Source organism: Gadus chalcogrammus, chromosome 3, assembly GCF_026213295.1.
Source record: "Gadus chalcogrammus isolate NIFS_2021 chromosome 3, NIFS_Gcha_1.0, whole genome shotgun sequence".
Taxonomy (NCBI): Eukaryota; Metazoa; Chordata; class Actinopteri; order Gadiformes; family Gadidae; genus Gadus; species Gadus chalcogrammus.
The window spans coordinates 10,349,590-10,365,432 of NC_079414.1; the positions used below are offsets into that span (position 1 = coordinate 10,349,590).

Genomic DNA, 15,843 nt, shown 5'->3' on the forward strand with positions numbered 1-15,843 from the left:
TCGCAATGGTGGAAAATCTCGCACAATGAGGTAAGTTTACCTTAGCCTTTTCACATATTTACTTTGAATTCAACCGTGTATGTCGCGGTGTCACCTTTTGTGTCACCGTTGTGCGTTGGACTTGAGCTCTCAGCTGCTGTAACTACAGCCAAGCCGGTTGCCACACCACGGGGCGGAAGATATGAGCTAATCAGATGGTTGTAAATGGCTAGAAATGTCAACGGTGGCTACTGTTAACCTCGCATGTGGCATTTCGCCTCACCGAGCCTTATCAAAATTCAAACAATGCCAACGTGGGTTACGTGTTGCTTTTTGATTACGATGACTGCACCCGTAGCTTGACAGATAGGCTAGCGTTGCTTGAACTTGAGGGGAGAGGACGAATGGTAGTGTTATCCCGGTCTACCGTAACGCAACTTCGTGTCTCTTGTTTCACATGAGCTGCGTACGCCAATTCAAAGTATCTCGAGCGAGAATGATTACACCAAGCAAGAATAACAACTACAAGGAGTTTGAATGTGGAGTTTCTTTAGAATGGGAAAATGCAATATCCGAAACGTTTTATGGAAACGGATATCCCTCTACCGGAAGTCCCACCCTCTCCCGTTAATAACCCTTATTGGAGCATCCCGTTAGTTGCGTCCCCTGCGAGAAGAACGCCTGGGAACCGGGACGAATGTAGATTAGACTCGATTTGGGCCATATGGTCATGTCACGCTATAAGCGTTGATTAGTGTGCGCTCCTCTTCACAATTGGATTAGTTTAAAGTCTGTTGCGACGACCGTTATTAGCATTTGGCGATCGCTTAAACAATTTTTGTTCTCAGCCTTAACTTGGTCTGAACTGGTAATGGGAGGTTAAGAGCTCTGGAAAGCGAGGCAAGCATTGATGACTCCAAAGGGCTTAACATTCTCGGCTGTTGAGAAATGTGAGGGATTTTATGAATTTTTCAAGATGAGAGCTCATTGTATTGGTCATGAATACCATGAGCATATCGAGGATGCAACATGATCTGCACGCAAGGCTTGTACACTAGTACGATGTAATTTCCTTCAGTTGCAGTTAATAGTATCTCCAGCGTCATTAAGTCAATACGTCTTGTTCCTTTCCTCCTGATTAAACAGGTGACGAACACGTTGGACCGTGAGACATTTTCTTATACAGGTGCATAGCCGGAAAGGTACCGCCCATCGATGGCCAATCACTCGCCTCCTGGCTTTCTGTGTTAAAAAGGTGAAGGATTCTTGAGATACTACAGCTACCTGCCATGGAGGAAGACCAGAATAAGACGGCCACGCCTGAGCACAGTCCGGTCCACAGCTCGGTTCCGAGCCCGGCTGCCAGCCCACTGCCCAACCCAGTCCCGGACAGAATCGTCCTGCCGTCAACTAACAATGTGGAGGTAGCCTTTATTGAAATACACTCATCACTTACCTAGTTTATTTTTTACTTTATAGAACTGAATCACTTAAGTTGATATTAAGAAGAGAAGAGAATGCCCTCTCATTCTTAGTTTGTACTAGTGATTAACTGTGTGAAGTTGAAGCAAAGGAATAAAGATGTATGAACATGTTATAACAGCAGTAATCACTAATCAGACGGCCAGTCTTCGATATTTAATGACCTTAAGCATGATTGAATAGTCCGGTTGAAATATGAATAGGAAATGATTATTTCTTCTATCAGAAGTATTATGTTTTTTCCAATGTCTAAGTTCTGCTTGAACTTTGAGACAAATACTATTTCCCCAAAAACACAGTATCAGTGCTCTATCTTGCTTTACTGCCACTTCCCAGTCCATTGTGCAAGTCTATATCATTATTTGATTTGTCATATTTGGAGAAATAGTAAAGTTTGCCCTGATGTCTGTGAGCCAATAGTCTAAGATAAAGAACTTCTGTTCTGGGTGTGGCTGTCTACAGCTACTAGTCTACTGTTAATATCATCGTTATCGTTGTGTTTAATTTAGAAGATGTTATAGGACAGTAAAGTAAGTGTCATGTTTTTGATCCAAACATTGAAGTGGGTTGAAAAAGATAAAAATGTTCAGCAAACATTTTGTCTCTGTACTATATTGTGATTTTAAATGCTCAGCATTTTAAAATCACAGTTCTTCTGTATAGCTATATAGTTACGTTGGTATCTAGTCTAGATGGATATGGGTTGAAAGGTACTGGGTTGATCCCCAATGTCTGCAGCCTACCTGTAGGCATCCAAGTTGATTAAGATGCATCTATTAAATGACGTAATTATTGTAAAAAACTGATACATTTTCCAGTATTTGGATTCAGCGTAACATTTTTCTCTGGGGACGTCCTCTGTCCGAACTCAAATCCCAGTTTCCCCCTCTGCAGCTCTGTACCACAGCACAACAAAGTATGAATACTAAACGTGTGTGTGTGTGTGTGTGTTTGTGTGTGTATGTGTGTGTGTGTGTGTGTGTACCCTTACAACCCCTACTGCCCGTACTAAACCTCACACTAGAACACCTTGTCCTCCCTCTCCTGCGTCCCTCTCCTCCAGCACCTCAATGTCAACCAGATCCAGGTGGTGGTGCGCCGCAGCTCCACCCCCAACGTCACCGAGGAGACCACCTACTTCCTGCCCCGCAACGCCGTGGTCGACGCCGGCACCAACACGGACCCCCCCGTGGTGTGCTGCCCGCTGCTCCGTAAGGTCTGCCCCTGCCCCCCCAGGGGCCTGCTGGCCTCGCTGATCACTAAAGGTACCAGCAGAACCCATGGTACCATGGTTCAATGGGGTCGTTTAGCGCTCCATGCTTTTTACAAAGATGGTTTTGGATGAAAGTAAAAAACACAATTTAACAGAATGTCTGTTACATGTGCTTATTACACCTTTCGGAAACCCTTTCACAATTGCTGCATGGTTTTCTCTACAACTTGGTATAGTGACAGCTGTGTGTTAATATAGAATTGGGCTGTGTTTCCTCAAGTTTTTCATCGTAATCAAGTCTCATCTCGTGAACAAAGTAATCAACAATCAAAGTAAACCGTTTATATTTGACTTTTTTAAAATCAAATAAAATCAACTTCCTGTTTTCTTTGCATTTCCTTGATGGTAGTAACCAATGGGAGTTGAATGGAAGTTTGCTTTGTCGTACGTGCTGTTCTCCATCCTCATACTGTGTGTGTGTGTGTGTGTGTGTGTGTGTGCGTGTGCGTGTGTGTGTGCGCGCGCGCGCGCGACCCCAGTGATTCTGGCTGCGGTGCTCTTCGGCGTGGTGTGGGCCATCACGGAGAAGGAGTGCCTGCCGGGGGGGAATCTCTTCGGCATCACCGTGCTCTTCATATGCGCCGTCACCGCCGGCAAGCTGGTGGGCCTCATCCGCCTGCCCGGGCTGCCCCCCTTCCCACCTCTGCTGGGTAAGACTCAGGGCGCTGGGCTGAGGGAGTTCCGCACCAGTGGTTCTCAACCTCCGGTCCGCCGGCCGGTTATGGCTTGGTGCTCCCGGGATCCCCCCACAAATAAATATGTATCTATTTCAGAAACACATTTTCACGTCTACTATTACTACCGGAGGAATTAGTTAGTGGGTGGGACCAAGACGGAACTGTTTTGAACTGAAAATGAGCTTATGTGTTTACAATAATAATCACCACTAAGCACATGTGTGTCTAAACGGTGGCATTGGTTGGAAAAGGATCAAGTCCCCTACAAGTTGGTTTATTTATTTTTGTTCAATAATAGGTACTATATATATGTTTTAATACCCTCCTATTTCTTCATCTTCAACACAATTCAGTTTATGATGGCTTATTAAACTATTAGGAGAGGTAGTTGATTGTTTTTTTCACAACCGGATCAGTGATTCACTGCATAGCATTGTGAGTGAGTAGTATGTAGTCGTAATATAATTGACATTTTAAAATCCAGTCAGGCCTTTTCATATCAATGGTTTTGTTCGTTGGTCAGTGGCAGATCAGATCTCGGCTGTTTACCTAAATTGATAGGGGGCCACTCAGTGCACACCAAGCTGGGATTGATGTTGCGAGGAGCTGACCCTCTATCAGCCATTTCAAAACCAATGTACAAAGTCTGGTAGAAGCTGCTCATCTCTGTACTCGCTGACCTTGCATTTTATCTTATGGTCTTTATGACCTTGCCTTAAGCTGACAAGCAAATGTTTTTGTTCTGCTATTTTGTGTAGTTACGATTTGAGTGTCTTGTGTGATCTCTTTTGCCTATCTCATTGTTATGTCTCTGCCCTGTACTCTTTATGGTTGTGTTCTCTCTGTTTTTTACTGCCAAGGAACTACAGATGCAAATTTATGGAAGGCTATAATATTCTGCAGCTGTGGTGCCTTAAATTTTGACCTTTGTTAAAACTGCTGTGTAAATATACAATACACAAAGTTGGGGTTAAAAGGTACGTAAACGCCAAATTCACAAATTCAGTTCAGAACAGTTCTGTGTAGGTCCCACAAAGTGTTATTTTCTTACTTGAGTTAAACATGACATTAATTACGAGGAAAAAAAAGGTTATTATCTTCTGTTATAGCCAGTGCTACACGAAACTGCATCGTCAAATTATCCCAATCACGATGATGTCTAATTGTTTTTTCCCTGCACAGGCATGTTGCTGATGGGCTTCACATTGAGGAACATCCCGTGGTAACCGATGCCGTCTACATCGACTTCAAGTGGTCGGCGTCTCTCAGGAACATCGCCCTTGCCGTTATCCTAGCCAGAGCTGGGCTGGGCTTGGACCCTTCGGTACGTGGGCCACACAGGAGCTGCGTCATACTCAGTGATTCATGGCCTGCTCCTGACATGTGCAGAGTTCACTCTGAAGACACTTTTACCACAGCGTCTTGCAGTGAACACAGAGGCGTGTCTTTGAGGAGGTGTCTTGCTCCGGATGCCTACAGGTTTAACTGCTGACATCGGGTATCGAACACAGTGCCTCCCCCAGCTAAAATGAGAGACGATGGTATTTTATAAATCCCAGACGGGAATTTCAAGTGAGAGGGAAACGCACAGGAAGTAACGGATTTGCAAATGTGAATAAGAGCTGAATTAAACAAGATAAGAGATGGTTGAGCTTCACTGGTCGCTGCTACGCCATCATGCCCCCTAGCTGCTGTTCCAAGCAGAATTAAAGCGGGTAAATGTTATTTTGTTGTCCTCTTGTTAATAGTTGTTTTGTATTTTGTGTGAATGTGTTTGCGCGTGTGTTTGTGTGTGTGTGTGTGTGTACGGGCACGTGTGTTTGCGTGTGTATGTGTTGTGTTGATGCCCATGTATGCGTGCGTGTACAGGCGCTGCAGAAGCTGAAGTCGGTTGTGTTTGCGGCTGGGCCTGTGGGCCGTGTATCCTGGAGGCGTGCACCGTGGCGGTGGTCTCCCACTTCCTCATGGGGCTGCCCTGGGTGTGGGGCTTCATCCTTGGGTACAGCACCGCCGCTCGCTAGCCTTCTGTCCACCCCTCGACATTAGCCTCCCAAACCCAGTCAAACTGAACTGAACTTGTTTGTTTGATAGACTACAGACTCTGTACTATATTCAACCATTTATTTAATAATAGTTAGTGTTATTAAAGGGGATAACAGTAACTGCTTATGGCAGAGCTGCCATCTAGCATCGCTAAGCTATCCTCCGTGGTTTTAAAAAGAACAATTAAAGGGCGCTTTGGTGATTGCACTCTCTTGCAGGGGACCATTTATGCATATCTCATGGGGGCTGTCAAACCGCAAGTCTGTCTTGATCCTTACACAGAGTATATAAAAAAAATTATAAGATCTTTTTTTTGGAACGACGTAGTCCTGGCGGCAGGCTTGTGTTGCTTAGGCGGACGCCTGAGCTGAAAAGTGCTGTAGGAAACCCTGATGAGGCTGCTTTTATCAAGATTGAAGAGTTATAAAGAGAGAGAGGGGAAAAGAGCGAGTTTTTTGACTTCAACAAACCCAGAAAAAGTCCTCTCCCTGTCTGGTCCCTTCATCTATTTTCTCCATCATCGAGGAGTTGATTGTTGTGTGATTGACAGCAAGTATTTATTGTATTCTCTCTGAAACAATCAGGGAAGAGATGCACAGACTGCTCGAAAATTTGCCAGGAGATGTCCAAAATCTAAATTGGCCAATCCAGAGGCAGGCGCAGTCAACTCTAGACAGAAACCGTTCTCACGGAGAAAAATGTTCGCACGGAGCATTTCACGCACAACTAGCTTTCAACCTTCAGCACCTTTCTAATAGTTATAAGATCATTAATTCTAACTGAGTCCCTTTTTGAAACCAAAGGACACTTCATAAAGACAGAGCTTGAAAAAATAAATAATTTAGTTACAATTATTTGTGTAATTTTCATCCACATTTCATTATCCCAAGGACACTTTCAATAAAAATGTATTTTTAAAAACAAGCAAAATTAGGCCGAGAAATTAAGGCATGGATATTTGGCAAGGCTTACTTCTATTCTGTCCATGGTTAAGTGCTCTTCAGTGGAGGAGATTCTCTCTCCCTCTCTCTCTCTCTCTCTCTCTCTCTCTCTCTCTCTTCTCTCTCTCTCTCTCTCTCTCTCTCTCTTCTCTCTCTCTCTCTCTCTCTCTCTCTCTCTCTCTCTCTCTCTCAGCTTTGTCCTGGGGGCGGTGTCCCCGGCGGTAGTGGTGCCCTCCATGCTGGGACTCCAGAAGGACGGCTACGGCCTGGAGCAGGGCATCCCCACGCTGCTCATGGCGGCGGGGAGCTTCGACGACATCCTGGCCATCACCGGCTTCACCACCTGCCTGGGCATGGCCTTCGCCACGGGTGAGTAAGGGAGGGCAGGTGGGATGGTGGTGGGGGCGGCCTCTTCTTTGGAAAAACGATGGAGATCAGGTCGTGTTATCTTCCTGCTAAACTTGAACTTCCTGCTAAACAAAACCCCAATGAAATTGAAATCCATTCCTGTTATTATCATTCCCTCTTCTCCGAACTGGTGAACACCTCAAGCTGGTTCTTCCAGGGGAACTTTATCCCTCCGGTGTACCGAGAGCCGTGAGAACATGTGCACCGGTCTGAGTGACCGACTAGGGGGTTCCCCCCATGCTGCTCGCCCTTAAAAAGCCTCCCACTACGTCTCCCCCTCGCTACTCCATACCGGGGAGAGTCACTGCTGATAAAGGGCATGGGAACATGGTGCCATGATGCCAATTCATTGTACCTATACTTGTACCGTAGACCTGCTCAGAAGGGGTCTTGGGTCCCACAGATGCTCTCAGGGCCCTGAGAAGACCTCTAGTTAACAACCACCTAACTAAGGTGTTCGTTAGGACACACCAGGAAATGTTGGGTCACACAAAGATGGGCTTACGTCTTAACGAATGGATCAGCTTTTAGTTGGTAAAGTCACTTCCCTCAAGTCCAAGTCAAATACCGATAAAAATAAATAAAGTTTTGCAATGAAACAACTCTCATTGGGTTTTGCATGTGTGCTCACGTTAGGAGCAATATCTAACTATCGATTATATTTGTAGTTGCGTATGCAGCAATATGAGTCGAGTGATGTGCCCTGCCTTCTATGGGCTAATGTTGTGTACCCCCTGTAGGCTCCACGTGGTACAACCTGTTGAGGGGGGTGCTGGAGGTGGGTGGGGGCATGTTGGCTGGCATCCTGCTGGGATTCCTCATCCAGTATTTCCCAAGCGTTGACCAGGTAAGACAGTCCATAGTACACATTAGAGCGTGTGTGTGTGTGTGTGTGTGTAATTCTTGTAATTCTACTCTAAATTCTAGCTTTTACAGAACTGATGCATAACATGGGCTGGCCTTTTCTGATATCGATACCCGTCTTAAAAGGATACATATTTTCACTTCTGTGTTTTGGGAACATTACATTTATAAAGTATTACATTTCTTTGACATGAAGATGTTGGAGTACGAAGTTCAATCGGTGTTTCATTTAAACTGATATATTTGAAACGTATATATATTCAAACTGATATTTCAAAGAAATTGTCTGCCTGATTTTTGTTAATTGTTTGAAATATTTCCTTCAAAAATATATTTTTGTGTGCTTCAACACTTTGCTTCCCCCAGAAACACCTGGTGATGAAGCGTTCCTTCCTGGTGCTGGGTCTTTCTGTGTTCTCCGTGTTGGGAGTGGAGTCGCAGGCTTCCCCGGTTCTGGAGGACTGTGTACTCTGGTGCTGGCTTTCCTGGCTGGGTTGGGCTGGGGCAAGGACAAGGTACAACTATTGTTCTTCTTAAGTTTTATTTGTTTTTGTTCTTTATTATTCACCACAAAACACAAAAAAACACCACAAAACTGCGACCTTCCAAAAATGTTCTCTGAGTGACTCCATTCCAATTTTAAAATGTTCATATAAGCTTGGAATTGCGCGGCTCTTTTCAGTATTCTATTTTATACTTTTTAAGATATTCTACTTTTAAAATACAATTTTTTTACAATGGGAGGACGGCGGAGCGACTTCACCAGTGCAATTTCAGCAGTGCAGGGTGATACATTTGACCTTTCAGATTCTTCAGTTAAATTCCTTTAACATTTCTGTATTTTTAGCAATGCTTTGCGCTTTTCATTCAGCTTTCACTTTTTTGATTTTAACCATTACATTTTTTTTAAATGGTGTGCATGTTTACATTGTTTACTCCATTTAGTTTTTTGAACTCTGTTCAAATCCCTTCACTTGATTTAAGCCATTTAACGTTTCTTTACGTCTTAATCTATGTGGCTTTATTAAAACATTTTCACCCTCACTGTTCTATTTGAAATCCATTCCAATTGAAATTAAATGAGATTATCAAATGGAATGACACAATATCCTTCATACCAAATATACTGTACTTAATAAGCAAAAACAAGACAGTGTGATCTTGAGGGAGTTTTTCTGACTTACTCAGTCTGGGTTTAATATGAAACTTAAGAATCACCACTGATTTGGGAATTGTACAATTGTAAACCAACGGTTACTACTACAAGTGTAGTTAAATTCAAATAAGTGGCACCACATATTTGGGAATTGTAAACAGGCTGTCACTTACTGCAGTTTTTATCAGGCACTTATTGCAAGTTTGATTCAATTTAAAGTAAGTGCAACTAAAAACAAAAAATATACTGAAAAATATTGACATTCTGTGGCAGAAAATTAATGAAAGAGAATGTGTGTTTATTTTTATGAATCAAATTAAAATAAGAATGCGTTAACAAATTATTATCACGCTAAATTGAACAGCCCTAATATTTATACATTTTGTAATGGGGACAACTGAAATGGTATTAGAATACATTAACAACAATCTTCATTAAACAGTCTGTACAGCCTTCTTGTTTTCAGTTTCCCCTTTACAGCATAATATCTTTACACTGATATATTTATGTTGACAACCTCCTAGCTGGTCCTTCCTATCCAGCAGGCAGCTGATGGACTGTGGTCCTGGTTTGTTTCCTCAACCAGAGGAAACACCTCCCCCATGCGGCTCTCAGTGGGGTCCCGGCCCTGCTCTGTGGGTCCCCACTTGTGTTTATGTGTGTTTATGTTTGTGTGTGTGTTTCTAGATTCACGTGGAGGAGGTGGTGGGGACAGCCTGGGATGTGTTCCAGCCCCTGCTGTTCGGTCTGATCGGAGCAGAGATCAGGATCTCCCAGCTGGAGGCCCACACAGTAGGTGAGGCCCCGCCCATCTCCAGCATTGAGCCAGCATTGGGCAGCCATCTTGGTTCTGAACGCTAGCTGGGTGGCGGAATCATAGACATACAAACATGCATAGACGCCGCATTGACTGCTTTGGCCTGTTGCTATTATTGGTTAGGGCCAAACAAGTAAGATGGCTGCTAAAGGTGAACAAGGTCTATTGTCTCTCATTCAAATCCCTCCCAGGCTGACACACACAAGTTTGCATAGCGTACACAATGCAGATAGTATCTAGTGTTGTATTACGGTCTGACGGTCTCTCGGGAGGTAATAAAAAATCCCTGTTCTAAAATTAACATTATAATAACATTTTGTATTAGATTATCTTATTCAGTATAAAACAGAAATAATGGATAAAATTCAACTTTTTTTCAATATCTTTTAATCAGGTATTAAGAATAGTAGCGGTCACTATTTTAATCATCTGAAGTTATTGATTTCACATTGAAAAGGTTAGTTGAGTTTTGTTTTTTTAAACTCTGTTAGTCGCCCTTTCTCAAGGATAGACTGCGAACATTGGGGCTCAAGTGTGTGTGTGTGTGTGTGTGTGTGTGTGTGTGTGTGTGTGTGTGTGTGTGTGTGTGTGTGTGTGTGTGTGTGTGTGTGTGTGTGTGTGTGTGTGTGTGTGTGTGTGTGTGTGTAGGCCTGGGCATCGCCTCCCTCCTCATCGCCCTGGTGGTGCGCGTCCTCTTCACCTATGTGTGTGCTCTTTGCTGACTTCAACACCAAGGAGAAGCTCTTCATCGCCCTGGCCTGGATGCCGAAGGCCACTGTGCAGGTACTGCAGAGCCGCTCCAGGAGGGGCAACTGAGAGGGGCCCCTGAGAGGGGCTCCTGAGAGGGGCTGGAGGGGAGACCCAAGACCTTGAAAAAGGGTGGAGGAGAGCGGAAGAAGTTTTTGGAAAGAAAAAACCCTGAAAAAGTCTTGTCCATCTCTGCTCCCTTTCTTCCTACATTCATCTGCCATTGAGGTGGCCCTGCTACGCGTCCTTATGTGGATGTCAGGCGAGAAAGATGCGCGGAACCTATCTGGGAAGAGAGGCCCTGATAGCTCATAAATTAGCCAGGAGTTGCAAAAAATCTTACATCGCCTTATAAAAGAGGAAGGCACGTAGTCCACCAGCACAGATATAACCGCGACTAATTCAGTCAGTCCTCAGTAAAGGTAACCATAGCAACTACCTCCAGTAACCTATAACCTGTTGCCCCCCCCTTCCTGCAGGCAGCCATCGGCTCCACAGCGCTAGACATGGCCAGGATCAAAGGGGACCCCGTGCTGGAGCGCTACGGTATGGACGTGCTGACGGTGGCCGTGCTGGCCATCCTCCTCACCGCCCCCGTGGGGGCCCTTGCCATCGGCCTGGCCGGCCCCCGCCTGCTGCAGAAACCGAGTAGCCCGAGCTGGGGTGAGCCCGTCAAACACAACCTCTCCTCCTTCCTTCTGGGTAGGTACAGGGATCCATTGTCCTCCATAACCTGAGTAGAGCCCTCCCCTGATTACCCCAACACCGAGGGTCCTCGGTTCCTTTAGTAAGTAGTGAGTTCTGCTATGTAGTACCTTCGCTGCTTCACCAGCCTTTTGTTTGGCATACAGTGTGTATGAGCCTGTTGTGAGAGTAATGTATGGTTAGAAGAGTTGTCCTACAGTTGTTGTTGAAACGGTGTGTATGAGCCTGTTGTGAGAGGATGGATAGTTCGAAGAGTTGTCCTACAGTTTTTATTGAAACAGTTATCCCTTCGCACTAGCCTCGTGAGATTAGGATGGTCTCAAGAGGGTGGCGGTCTCAGCAGTTGTCTTGTAACCGAAAGGTTACTATATCGATCCCCAGCTCCTCCGAGCTGAGTGTTGATGTGTCCCTGAGCAAGACATTTAACCCTAACTGCTCCTGACGAGCTGGCTGTCGCCTTGCATGGTTGACTCTGCCGTCGGTGTGTCAATGTGTGTATTAACCGATGTAAGTCGCTTTGGATAAAAGCGTCTGCTGAATGCCCTAATTGTAATTCAAGAGTGGTTCAAAGTTCAGTTTCTTGCTGAGGATCAGTCTGGCCTCGCTCCCAGGAATTGACCTTTCATAACCTCAATGCTAGACGCGCCAATCAAAGCCATGGGAGGAAGTTCTGCAGCTCTTTTGCCCTGCATGGTACCGGGCCGGCTCAACGTGCCCGAAACCGCACATTTCTGAAACCACCCTCGTAGGCGGTTTCAGATCTATCCGGACCTATGCGGTTTCGTGTTAGGATTCGTCTGGACGTCTGAAACGCTTGATGGCAGTGGCTCCCCACCAGCTGGGGGATGTCCGAGTTGCGTTGAATTTTTTATTATTTTATTTGTATTCTTTTTGTAGCTTTAAATAAAGCCCCTTGATACATTTAATTACTAACTGTACATTTAAAAGTATTTCTGCTCAATTTAAAAGGTTGAATCTCCTCGTGACTGAATGTTTGTATACAGTGCGCAGGCTTGATGCACTCCACTTTTTCTGTGGAGAACCAGTGCCTTGAATATTTACTACAATGTTTCTACAGCTCGATGCGGTTTCAAAATGACTCCGTCTTTACGGAGTGCGCCTTATAGTCTTTACGAAGTGCGCCTTATAGTGCGAAAATACGGTAATTCACTCAATTCACAAACTAATACCCCTCACTAGAAATGTTGTGTGAAATGATTTTCAAGCAGTCTTGCATTATCAGCTTGGTAGATGGAACAGCGAGGTGTCCGATAGGCGGAGATCTAGATCAGCGGGAGTGGCCAGCGAAGCTGTGCATCGTGGTGCATGGTGGGAGTTGTTGTCTTCAATCCACAAGCGCCAAAAAGTCACTTTCTGCCTTTTCTCGGTCAAGACGGCACCAAATTAGAATTTTATTTTATTATTCGACTACATATAGGACCCAATTTAAATATTCATGCCTCCACCGGTGAAATGCTCCTTTAATGTTTTTGTTTGCTCCTTCTAATAATATTTATTGTTGCAGGTGTTGCCGCGGCTACAGATGGAGACGAAGAAACTCCCGTCAGTTATGAAAGTACGCTCTGAGTACACTACGTCATGAGAGTGCTGCAACCATTTCTTATTCATAATGGATGTAACCAAAAGGAAAGAAAGTGTTTACCTATGTTGTAGTTAGTTGGAGGCTATGTGGTTAAAAACAAAACTCAATTTTATTTTTTATTAAACGGTTACAAGGCCATTACGAATCCACTGTTATGCAACTGAAATGCAATCATTTATGAATATATTTTTAACTACTGATATTCTCTTAGCAGAAAGAGCTATAGTTGGAAGCAAATACAATAAGCTGACATTTGAATGGCGTACTTATTCTTTTCACTGTTTTGTATTTAAGACAATGTACTAGGTTTTTTTTCTACATTGTTTTATCAGATTTTACAGATTAGTAAACATTAGTGGTTTTATACTTGGTATTTCCCAGCTACGGGTTTTTTGTTTATTTTAATTACAAATGAGATTGCGATTCTGAATTAGCGGGAAAAAAAATCAATCATTTTTTAAATAAATAAATGAATAAGACATTTGTTTTCAGTAATACCCAAACAATTTGTTCATGATATCCAAGATGTTCATTTCATTATATCTAAAAAAGCTTTTTCCCCACTTGCAATGTTTTAGTTTATCTGGATTCTTTGAAAATCATGCAGTCTTTTTATATTCATAATTTACATGTTCTCGTACAACTAATCTGTTATGTCTAGCTGTTATTTATGAAAAAAGTTCAGGAAATATGTTGAGCTTTATATCGAAACAAAAAATAAACATGTCCAAACTGTACCAAAACTTGACGTGTCAAATGTTTGTTTCACAAGGTATATGGTCCAAGAAACAACACAATGATGGTTTACTTTCACAAAAGTTCATTTAGAAATGGCCAGATCTTTATTTTGTGTCGATAAGAAAATAAAAGTGCTACAATACCAGTTATCTACATGTGTTGATTTGATGATGACAATACTTACAGCGAAATTTTAACTGAACGACTGCAAGACAAAAGTAAGATGCATGGAAACACAAATCACTAATTTGGAATAACGGTTTCTTCCAGTCATTAGTCATGATAGTAAACACAAAATAGTTTGACAAGCTTAACCAAGTGATGAAGGCAACTAATTTGACAATAGGTTGTAAACAAATCTATATTTTTAAGGACATGAAAATATGGAGTAGATTCAAGCAATAACTTAAGAGTATATTTATGTAAAGACCTAAAGCAGACTCCAAATGAACCCTGTCGTTGATGTTAAAAAATTCTAAATAAATCCTCATGTTTATATAATATATCAAACAAGAAAAGAAAGTATGAAATGTACAGTACGTAGTGCAAAAGCCCATTGGAAGTCCATATCTAAACATAAGACAAACCTACATTTAAATTCATCATTGGCAATAACAAGCAATTGGAACTGCATTTAAGTTGTCCCCTTTGAGTGTTCCCATAGTTTGGAACAGCAAGAATCGTCCTGTAGGCATTTAAATTAAGATGCACAAAGTAGGCAGAGAAGTGTGTCGTTCTATGAACATGTGGAACAGTGATGTATATAACGTAACTAAGAATAAATGATGACAACAAAACAAAAAGATACAAATTGAAAAAGTTCTGATCTAGAAGACTGAAGACACAGGTTAGTTCAAGGGGCGGTTGCACAGGTGTTTATAGGATCTTCTTCTTCAGTATGAGGGGGCCCACGTTGTCTCCCGTTAGCTCGTTGTGCTTTATGTGGGATTTGTCACAAACAGGAAACTGAAACACAAAGCACGCTCTATTACGATACACTGTAAAGCACGACATGTGCACAAGCCAAATTGAGTTCACATATTATTCCATGTCTTATCTCGGATCAAGCAGTCCTACGTTATAGCAGAACTTCTGGGGGGAGACGCCCCCGAGCCAGGGCCTGAAACCTAAGACCTTAAGGCAGGGGTTCTCAAAGTTTGGACAGATGAGGGCCAATTTAGGAACCCAAAATTTGACTGAGGGCCGCCAAAACGATTCAGGCGGGAAACGCCGTAAGCATCCCAGTGGTGAAGAAAAACATTGTGGCCGGACCTCCGGGAGTGAGGTCAAGTGAGGTCTAAATCACGAAACTGAGGTTCATCCTTTCAAAGTAATTTAAAGTCGGATTAAGACTAACAAATGTAACAGGATTTAATTGAAAGCTACTTTTCTCTTCTATATTATTTACTTTTGTTTAAATTAATATTGATAATATAATAATTAAAAAATATATATATTAAAATCATTTTTCTTTTTACTTTCATCTGTATGTCATTGCGGGCCGCCAGGAATGTTTCTGCGGGCCGCCATTGGCCCACGGGCCGCACTTTGAGAACCAATGCTTTAAGAGTTCGAGTGTCCTGTTAAAGCGAGGTCTTCTACCTCAAAAGTTTGGCTAACCTAATCCAAATCAGTAGTGATTAACTTCCTCAAACACCCACTGTCAAATAAATCACAGACTTTTTCTCTATACAAAGTACGCCGAGTTGGGACTTGCAGTCCCGTCATTCTGCAGTTTGAACCGCAGCATACTTGATATCACCATCTGCGGTCGCTTGGCAACACTCTGGTTATCCTCCCCCAATAAAACAAAATATGATATATAAAAAACACCCGGCCTCTGCGTTTCATTTGAAAGATAAGAATGCATGTATCCCCATACTTAAGAGTGTTTGAGTTTGTTAAAAGATCTGTAGCCTACACATAGAAATCGAATGAAATTAGACAAAAAAGCACGTTACGAAAATGTTACGAAATGCCTTCTGGGATACTTGGCTGTCCCCAGTGTTTCCCCTAGATTGTTTTGTAGCAGTGGTGCTGTGAGTTGGTAACCCGCTAGGGAATCCGGGGGCAAGCCCCCACCCACCCAGAAGGAACATTTTGAAAAATAACCTTTAAATGGTTACTTCTGGTGAGATTTTTAGGGGAAAAATGTACAGATTGAGCTTCCAAATATGAAACACAGAGGGATAGAACAGAGTTAAGGTATCTGCTGAGACCAGATCATTGTGCAAATGTGCCTAGAACTTGACAGAAACTTTCACTTCCCTAAAATGAAGTGATGACTGCAGTGGCGCTGACAATCCAGCAGCGCCACTGCAAAAAAATAAATATATAGTGTTTCCCCTACACGCTGAATGCATATAGGGGAAACACTGCTGTCCCATGTCCACAGAAGTCACCTCTCCAT

The 15,843-nt window shown here is 43.0% G+C and overlaps 1 pseudogene; it reads left to right on the forward strand.

Moving 5' to 3' along the window:
• Window positions 1-535: 535 nt before the first annotated feature.
• Window positions 536-14,109, forward strand: LOC130379233 (sodium/hydrogen exchanger 9B2-like; annotated as a pseudogene).
• Window positions 14,110-15,843: the final 1,734 nt, after the last annotated feature.